Consider the following 10,703-nt stretch of genomic DNA (forward strand, 5'->3'; position numbering starts at 1 on the left):
GCCATTTTGAAACCAGAACCTTGGAGCAGACAGCAGCCATGTGCCTTCCCAGCTAACAGAGGTTTTCCAGACACCATTGGCCATCCTTCACTGAAGGTACTAGATTACTGATGTGTTACCTTGGACACTTTATGGACTTAAGACTAACTGTGTAACCAAATAAACCCCCTTTTATAAAAGCAATCCATCTCTGGTGTTTTGCATTCCAGCAGCATTAGCAAACTAGAACAGGGATGTTAATTGATTTGCCTAAAACCATTCAGATAATATAAGCAACAAAGCCCAACCTCAGATCAAGTTTTGGGTAGAAAACATGGTACATTCCACTAGAGAGAGAGAGAATGAGAAGGAAAAAGAAGAAGGAAGAAGGAAGAAGGAGAAAGAGGAGGAGGTGGAGGAGGAGAGGGAGGGAGAGAGAGAGAAGGAAGGAAGGAAGGGAAAGAAAAATAAAAGCTAAGGACACTTACTTCCATTTCTCAATGTTAGATTAATACATATTTATTATAAAACATTTGGAAAATATGTAAAGGCAAAAGAAAGAAAAAAATACCTCCACTTTGAAACACATTCATTCATTCAAGTAATATTCACTGAGTCCCCACTATGTGCTAGGTGCTGGGGGATACAGCAGTGAACAGGTTAGAAAGAAATCTCTGCCATCCTCCTGGGTCTTACCTTCTGGTAAGATGCAAGATGCAAAAAGCAAGATAAATGACTGAAATATACAAAATGTTAGGTGGTGATATGTAACAAATATAAAATAGAATGTGTACATTACATATAAAACCACATTTTTAAATATATTAAACTTTTTATTTTAAAATAATTTCAAACTTCCAGGACAGTTGCAAAAATAATGCAAACTCCACACAAAGGATTCCATGCTGTTTTCAGCTCTGTAGCTTTGTGATATGCTTTAAAGTCAGGAAGTGTGAGTCCTCCAACATCATTCTTTTTCAAGATGTTTTTGGCTATCTAGGGTGCCTTACCCTTCCATACAAATTTGATAATTGGCTTTTCTATTTCTGCAAAGTAGGCTGTTGGAGTTTTGCTTGGGAGTGCATTGAATCTGTAACTCATTTTGGGTAGAACTGACATCTTAAAGATGTTTAGTCTTCCAATCCATGAATACGTTTATTTAGGTCTTCTTTAGTTTCTTTTAGCATGTTTTGTAGTTTACTATGTACAAACCTTTTTCATCCTTAATTAGATTTATTCTGGATTTAATTTCTTAGTTGCTATTGTAAATGGAATTTTTTCTTGATTTTCTCCTCAAATTTATCATTACTACTTGTGACGGTTTGAATGTATTATGTCCCCCAGAAAAAGCTATATTCTTTGATGCAAACTTGTGGGGCAGACAGAATAGTGGGGATTAAATTGGAATGTTTGAATTAGGTTGTTTGCATGGAGATGCGCCCCACCCAACTGTAGATGATAACTGATGGGATATTTCCATGGAGGCGTGGCCCCACCCATTCAGGGTGGGCCTTGATCAGTAGAGCCATATAAACATGCTGACTCAAAGAGATGGAACGGAGTGCAGCTGTGAGTGACGTTTTGAAGAGGAGCAAGCTTGCTAGAGAGGAATGTCCTGGGAGAAAGCCGTTTTGAAGCCAGAACTTTGGAGCAGACGCCAGCCACATGCCTTCCCAGCTAACAGAGGTTTCCCGGATGCCATTTGCCATCCTCCAGTGAAGGTACCTGATTACTGATGTGTTACCTTGGACACTTTATGGCCTTAAGACTGTAACTGTATAGCCAAATAAACCCCCTTTTTATAAAAGCCAGTCCATCTCTGGTGTTTTGCATTCCGCAGCATTAGCAAACTACTAAAACAGATTTTGGTACCAGAGAAGTGGGGTGCTTTGGCTGCTGAGTTTGCAAACACCAAACATGTTGGAATGGCTTTTTAAATAGATAAGGGGAAGATTCTGGAAGAATTGTGAGGAGCTTGATAGAAAAGGCCAAAACTGCTTTAAAGAGACTGTTTATGAAAATATGGACTCTAAAGATACTTCTGATGAGGACTTGAGCAGAAATGATGAAAGTGTTGTTGCAAACTGCAAGAAAGGTGATCCTTGTTTTAAAGTGGCAGAGAATTTGGCAAAATTGAGTCCTGGTGTCAGATGGAAGGAGGAATTTGAAAGCAACAACCTGGAATACTTAGCTGAGGAGATCTCCAGACTACGTGTGGAGGATGTATCCTGGCTTCTCCTTGCAGCTTATAGTAAAATGCGAGCAGAGAGAGATAAACTTAGAACTGAACTTTTGGGTTCAAAGAAACCAGAAGCTGATGGCTTGGAAAATTACGAGCTTCCAGGGGGTGGAATCCCAGAAGCTACAGCCCAACATGAGGATGTAACCAAACACGGAACCCAGCCGCCATTTCAGTACAAGCCAAGATTGGAGATGGAATTATCCAGAAAGGATTTGTGGAAAGTCCTATTGTCTAATGGCTTTGACCCCTGTGTGCTTCACGCAAAGCCAACAGAATTTTTGCGAGATCTTTATAGATGGAGCCATTGCCAGTCCGGACTGGAGGAGACAGACAAGGAACAAACTGAAGGAAAAATTTCTTCAAAGACAGAGCCATGGAAGTGGAGGTCTGGAGTCAGGAGGTCTCGGGCTGGGAGAGCGCAGCAGCCATATGCATGGAAAGGGTGAGTTTGACCTGGAGGTCGAGGGCGGGCTTTCCGCCTCGATGCTCTGGAAGAGTTTTGCCATCTGAGGTCCCAAAGAGAGTGGAGCACATTCCCAGGGAATTGGGGAGAGCCTGGCTGCCACCACACTGTTCTGAAGGGGTTGAGCGTGTGCCCCGGAGATGGAAGGGAATCCGGGAGCTGCCCCGAGGTTTGAGGAGTGTGGGGCCGAGAAGGTGGTCTCCCCAATGTATGGATATGTTGGAGCAGTCACCCAAGCACTTGGAGAACAAAGGCTGCCGCAAAGGCCCTTAGGAAGGGTTAGACTGCCACTCTCTCAAGCCCCAAGGATGCAACATCATTCTGGTAATGACTCTTAGACTTTGAAATCTAATGGAGTTTGTCCTGCAGGTTTTGGGAACTGTTTTGGTCCTGTTAACCCTGTTTTCCTTACTCTTTCTCCTTATGGCAATGGGAATGTTTATCCTATGAACGTCCCTCCTTTGTATATTGGAAGCATATAACTTGTTCTAAGTCCTCAGATCCAAAGCTAAAGGAAAAGTATGCCTTAGGACCCACCACATCTGTAATTGATTTTGATAGGATCTTGTACTTAACTATTGTTACTGAAATGATTTAAGTTTCTGTGGTATTGTGGGATGAATGTATTTTGTATTTGGAAAGAATATGTTTTTCTGGGGTCCAGGGGGTGGAATGTGCCGGTTTGAATGTATTATGTCCCCCAGAAAAAGCCATATTCTTTGATGCAAACTGGTGGGGCAGACAGAATAGTGGGGATTAAGTTGGAATGTTTGAATTAGGTTGTTTGCATGGAGATGCGCCCCACCCAACTGCAGATGATAACTGATGGGATATTTCCATGGAGGCGTGGCCCCACCCATTCAGGGTGGGCCTTGATCAGTAGAGCCATATAAACGTGCTGACTCAAAGAGAGGGAACGGAGTGCGGCTGTGAGTGACATTTTGAAGAAGAGCAAGCTTGCTAGAGAGGAATGTCCTGGGAGAAAGCCGTTTTGAAGCCAGAACTTTGGAGCAGACGCCAGCCACGTGCCTTCCCAGCTAACAGAGGTTTCCCGGATGCCATTTGCCATCCTCCAGTGAAGGTACCTGATTACTGATGTGTTACCTTGGACACTTTATGGCCTTAAGACTTTAACTGTATAGCCAAATAAACCCCCTTTTTATAAAAGCCAGTCTATCTCTGGTGTTTTGCATTCTGCAGCATTAGCAAACTAAAACACTACTTGAGCTGGTTTGGATGTATTATACCCCCCAAAATGACATTATTTAACGCAATCTTTTGGGGGCAGATTGATTAATTTTTTTGATTAGGGTGTGACCTCTTGACTGGATGTTTCTATGGAGATGTGACCCATCCAACTGTGGGTAATACCTTTGATTAGATTATTTCCATGCAGATATGGACCCTGCCCATTCAGAGTGGGTCTTGATTTAATCACTGGAGTCCTATAAATGAGCTCACAAACAGAAGGACCTCAGAGCACCCAAGAGAGACATTTTGGAGATGGCCATTGAAATTAGGCTTTTACTAGTCCAGAATTTGTGTGGGAGAATCTAATAGTACACCCCCAGATGCCTAGAGAGAAACACCCTAGGAGAAAGCCATTTTGAAACCAGAATCCCAGAGCTGATGCCAGCCATGTGTCTGTGCCTTCCCAGATGACAGAGGTGTTCTGGACACCATCAGTGTCCTTCAGTGAAGGTACCCTATTGTTGATGCCTTTGTTTGGAAACTTTCATGGCCTTAGCTTTAACTTTGTAACCAAATAAACCCCCTTTATAAAAGCCAATCCACCTCTGGTATTTTGCATAATGCATCATTAGCAAACCTGAACACTCCTGTGTAGAAACACTATGGATTTTTGCATGTTGATCTTGTACCCACTACTTTGCCAAGTTTATGTATTAGTACTAGTGGCTTTGTTGTATATTTTTCAGGACTTTCTATATATAGGATCATGTCATCTGCAAATAGTGAAAGTTTTACTTCTTTCTTTCCAATTTGGATGCATTTTATTTATTTTTCTTGACTACTTGCTCTGGCTAGAACTTCCATTACAATGATGAATGATAGTGGTGACAGTGGACACCCTTATTTTGTTCCAGATCTCAGAGGGAAAGTTTTCAGTCTTTCACCATTAATACAATGTGAGCTGTGGGTTTTTCATCTATGCCCTTTATCATGTTGAAGAAGTTTCCTTCTATTCCTACTTTTCAAAGAGTTTCTATCAAGAAAGGGTACTGAATTTTGACAAATGCCTTTTTGCATCATATGAGATGATCATGTGGGTTTTTCCCCTTTATTTTGTTGATGCAATGTATTATATAATTTGATTTTCTTATGTTGAACCACCCTTACATACCTGGGATAAAACCCACTTGATCATGATGTATACTTCTTTTGATGTGCTGTTGAATTTGACTTGCTAGTATTCTGTTGAGGATTTTTTCATCTATATTCATGAGAGAAACTGGTCTGTAATTTTCTTTTCTTGTAGTATCTTTATCTAGCTTTGGAATTAGGGTGATGTTGGCTACATAGAGTGAATTAGGTAGAGTTCCCTCCTCCCCAGTTTTTTTGGAAGAGTTTGGGTAGGATCAGTTTCAATTCTTCTTGGAATGATTGTAGAATTCACCTGTGAAGCCATCTAGCCCTGGGCTTTTCTTTCTTGGGGGTTTTGGTGACTGATTTAATCTCTTTACTTGTAATTTGTATGTTGAGGTCTTCTCTTTCTCCTAGAGTCAAGTATGTTGTTCATGTGTGTGCCAGTTCGGATGTATTTTGTCCCCCAAAACATCTTTGATGCAATTTTGAGGGGGCAGACATATTAGTGTTGATTAGGTTGGAACCTATTGATTGAGTGTTTCCATGGAGATGGGACTCAATCAATTGTGGGCAGTACCTTTGGATAGTTTCCATGGAGATGTTACCCCACCCATTCAGGGTGGGTCTTAATTAAATCACTGGAAGCATATAACAGAGCAGTTTGAAAAGAAGTAGGGGGAACAGTTTCTATTGTAGGAGAATGCATTTGTATTTCATTTTCAAATAATATTATAGAAATGGGCATGGTTTTGAGAGTGGGGAAAAAGAAGGTATACATTAGTAGAACAGAAAAATAAAGTACAATTTCCAATGAGGAATAAATAAAATGAAAAATAATTTCACCAAAATAGCAAAAAAAAAAAAAAAAAACGGATCTGGAGAAAGAGGAAAGAATAACGCAAGGTACATAAAATAAAATAACATCAAGTAAGATGGAATGAATAAAAACATTGTGACAGTCATTACACTAAAAGCAAACAGACTGATGTCTCCAATTAGGAGAGAAAAGATAGTCAAATTGGTTACATGCTTTATATGAAAAATACACTTTAAACACATTATGGATTAGAAATTTAGGGAATGGATAAAGAAATGTCAGGTAAATGAAAGCAAAGAAGAAAACAATAGAAGTGCAAGTACAATAAAAACTGTTTGGAATTTAATATTTAAAGAACTAAACAAGATAAAGATGAGTGTACATAATGATAGAAGATGCCATTTATGAAGATAGTATAGCTGTTACAACCTCTGTGACCCCAAAGCATAGCAGTTGAATACATTAAAGAAAATCTTTAGAAGAAATTAGAACAAATTAAGAATTCAATTTGAGAGGAAGAGTTCAATACACTACTCTCAGAAATGGCCCTCACCCCTCATAAAAAAGAAGGACCTAGAGGAATTGCATAATTCAATTAATAACCTTAATTCAGTAGTTCTATATAATCTTATATCCTACTCACACACACACACACAAAATATAAAGGACATTATATATTTTGCAATCCGTGGCATATTTACATAAATTGCACATGCACTTGACCACAAAGAAATCTTAGCTTATTTAAAAAAAAACAAAAAAACTCTTTCTCTGACTATAATCCAAAAATTAGAGATTAATAATAAAAGCTTAATATTTTTAAAATTTGGAAGCACATAACAAATAAAGAAGAAATAAAAAGAATAAAATTATAAACCATCTAGAAAGCAATGAAATGTTTCATACACAATGAAATGGTTTAAAACATGCCTTCAAATGCCTTTATTATTAATAATAACTGAGAAAAAATCTAACTCAAAATTAATTTTTAAAATATATGAATAAAGAATGAAAAATGAAAAATATGAAATTTATTAAATAGAAAATTAAAAATAGAAGGGATAAATAAATCCTCCCTTGAGCCCAATTAGGTAACAAATAAAGAGAGAATGAGGAAGGGAAGGAAGGAGAAAGGGAGCAACTGAGGGCACAAAAAATAAAAAATACTCAGATTCAGGAAAAAAAGTTATAAAGATGAAAATTTTCCCAACTCATTTTTATGAGGCATCATAATTTTAATCCCTAAACCTAATACACAGTACAAAAAATATTGAGCTGTATCTAACTTTTGAGTATAGAAGAATTAGTAAAACTGTATGAAATAGAATCCAGAAATGCTGCTTTTATTGTTTTTCACAGGCAGATTGTCAATTATGAAAAACTTTAAAGGCAATTTCTACAAGCTCAGACATTGGTTTACATAATCCTTCTAGCTTTTGCAATTTCTAGTGAATGCCAGGGTGTCTCTGACAAATAAAGGACTAATTTGCATTGTGCTGATTTATTGGGTCTTGTGGACTTGTATCGGTAAACTTACGGTAAGCTTTTAATAATCATTCTGAAAACATTGATGGATTCTCATCAGGCTTTTGGACAACTTCTTGAACTTGACTTAAGTTATTCTGTTTAGGCACCCTATTATGGAGGCCCATAATAATGCAAGCTTTATAATGATCCAATTTTGCCCTGTTGACTTGTTCATTTGGGTTCCAATGAGGGTCTACTTGTGGAAAGGCTAGACTTCCAGGGATGTATTCTGGATTTCCCAGGTTTATTATTGCTTAAAGAATCAGCATGATCATGAGCCTTTTCAATTACAATTCTCCTTTCTTCTGAGGTTACTAGCACATTTAATAAAGATTTTATGTCAGCCCAGTTAGGATTATGCATTGCAAAAATTGAGTCAAACAATTTTTCCATTTTCCTGGGATCCTCTTGATTAACTGGGGACCCAGATTTTCCAATTGTATAGATCTGGGGTGGAGAAGGGGTTTGCGCATACATATATCCCCAGGTTGGCCCTGGTCATCTATTCCCGCTGGCCCTTGTAGGAGAGGGAACTGTCCTTGACTTTGCCCTCCAGAGGTAGAAGCACCCTGCCTATAGGTAACTCAGGATATAAAGTGGGAAGGCTGTTTTTTTTTGGGGGGGGGGGGTGGTGGGTTTCAAAGGCATCAGGGGCTTGTCCTCAGCCCTTCGACAAGGAGACAGTGGGGGAGGAACAGGAAGAAGTGCAGACTCTGGCAGGGGGGGAAAGGGGAATGCGGAAATGGCAGACTCCAGCAGGAAGGGGAGGGGGAACACGAGAGTCACCGGGACTTCAGCTGTCACTTTCCTGGTAGGAGCCTCAGGCGTTCTCCAACCCGGGGCCCATAAGTCTCGGCCACCACTTTCCCAGTCCAGGACTTAAAAGCCCCGGTAGGGAGCTCAGAGTACTCTTTAATCCAGACTTGGGAATCTTGGCCACTGCTTTCTCAGCCTGGAGTTCAAATGCCTCAGACAGCATTTTCTTAACCTGGGGACTGGCACCATCCTTTAGCTCCTCTTGAGCTGAAAGCTCAGGAGCTCTCAAGAAGAGGCTAGGGGCTTGGCTGGTGGGTAACAGACCGTGCCCAAAACATTTTCTCTGTAGCTTTTCATTCTGAGCTAGAACCATAAAACACTGCACTTACAGAATTTTATCCCATTTGTTCATTCTGTTACAAATTAAATCTAGCTGCAAGATAGCATTATATTCTATTGATGTCCGACCTGGCCATTTTTGGCCATCTTCTAATTCATACTGAGGCCAAATAACTTCACATAAATGTTTCATGCTTTTCTTTGTCATGGGCTCACACCTGAATTGCTCCCAATGCTTAAGAATGCAATCTAAAGGAGCAACCTTCTTATTTTCCTTAGAGTTTTTCACTCCTGTTGTTTCCCATTTTTAAAACATTCTTTAGACAACTTTTAAGACAAAACAAGACAAGACATGACAGAAACCAAAAACCAAAAACCAAAAAAAAAAAAAAAAAAAAAAAAAATAGGAACCAAATACAAATACCTAGGCAACAAGTTTCAGTGACTTTCCCTTATGCCAGAGGCTGCGCCCTTTCCAAAAACAAGTTTCCAAGTGTGGTATCCTGTTTACAGGTTTGGCAGGAATTTGTGTGCCACTGAACACCCAAATCAAATAGAGCCGGTACAAACATATCAGACATCTGCACTCACACACCAGTCCGGTTTCCCTCCACTGACAGCTGCTGCTGGGATCTTAGATGCCTGGGGAAAGGAACGCTCTCATCCAGCTCTCAGAGAAAAGTATTTCCATCGGCCACAGAACCAAGACTCTTGAAGTTCTTACCTCAGGGTCCAGGAATCCACTGAGCAGCATGTCATTCCGACGCTGGGCCCCAGGTTGGGTGCCAAATTGTAGGTGAAGTCCCCCCAAATCTGGGTTCATCACTCAGCACAACTTAATGCACAGACACACCAAACAGACTGTGGAGGAAAAGAAGGTTTATTTACATCAACAAGAGGGCAAGGAAACTTCCCAAATCTGCCTCCCCATAGTGATTTTTCACTTGGCTTTTACACACGTTGGAGATAAAGAAAGATAATCATCTTGGGTAACAAGTAACAGGGGTCTGGAGAACTTCATTATTTCTTTATCTCAGTTATTTACTGTTTCCTTTAGGATTTACATCCCAAGCCTATTCATAGCTGGGTGCAGACTTTACCTATTGCTCCTCTGCGGAGACTAAAGCTCAAATTCACAGCTTAGTTACAGTTTTAAGGTTAAATTTAAAATGCTAACACTACATTGGGACCTAGGGCTAGGCAAAGAGTTCTTAGACATGAAACCAAATGCACAATCCATCATGAAAATAAATTGGACTTCATCAAAATTAAAAACGTTAGCACTGTGAATGACTCTGTGAAGAGGATGAAAAGATGAAATACAGACTAAGGAAGAAATATCTGCAAACCACATATCTGACACATCTTTATGTGTCTAGAATATATAAATAACTCTAAAAATTCAACAATTAAAAACCAATCTAATTATAAAATTGGCAAAAGATACGAACAGATATTTCACCAAAGAAGAAATACGGATGGTAAGTATGCACCTGAAAAGATGCTCAACATCACTAGCCATTAGGAAAATGCAAATTAAAACAATGAAACAATGCTACATGCCTATTAGAACAGCTAAAATTAAAAAAATAATAGTGATAGCACCAAATGGTGGCCAGGATGTGGAGAAACCGGATCTCTCATACATTACTGGTAGGGATATAAAATGCTAAAGACATTGTAGAAAATAGCTTGGATGTTTCTCACCAAATCAAACATGTACTTATCATATGACCCAGCAATCACACTCTTGGGCATTTATTCCAGAGAGATGAAAACTCACGTTCACACAAAAACCTGTATGTGAATGTTCATAACAGCTTTATTCATAATAGTCCCAAACTGGAAACAACCCAGATGTCCCTCAATGAGTAAATGGATAAACAAACTGATTTCATCTATACCATGAACTACCATGCAACAATAAAAATGAATGAACTACTGATACATGCATCTGGATATATCTGAAGGGCATATGCTTAGTGGAGACAGTCAATCTCAAAAGGTTACATGTTGTTTGATCCCATTTATACAACCTTCTCAAAATGACAAAACTATTGACATTGAGAGCAGATTATGGTTGCTAGGGGGCAGGGAGACTGGGAGTGGGGTGGGAGGTGAGAGTGAATACCAAGAGGTACCAAGGGAGTTCTTTTAAACCCAAAAAGATCTTGATTATAGCTTGACTGTATGGACACATGAATCGATACAAGGGATAAAATTGCATAGGACTATATACACGAACTCACACTACT

At 39.4% G+C, this 10,703-nt stretch overlaps 1 protein-coding gene across 1 annotated transcript in view; it reads right to left on the reverse strand.

The window, feature by feature from the left end:
• TMEM232 (transmembrane protein 232) overlaps positions 1–9,192 on the reverse strand; it is a 384,954-nt gene extending 375,762 nt beyond the window's left edge. The window contains exon 1 of the mRNA XM_037800742.1: positions 9,173–9,192. The gene's annotated coding sequence lies outside the window, so the exon portion shown is untranslated. The remainder of the gene's footprint in view (positions 1–9,172) is intronic.
• Between the last annotated feature and the right edge of the window lie 1,511 nt (positions 9,193–10,703).

This window comes from Choloepus didactylus, chromosome 13 (assembly GCF_015220235.1).
Source record: "Choloepus didactylus isolate mChoDid1 chromosome 13, mChoDid1.pri, whole genome shotgun sequence".
NCBI lineage: Eukaryota > Metazoa > Chordata > Mammalia > Pilosa > Megalonychidae > Choloepus > Choloepus didactylus.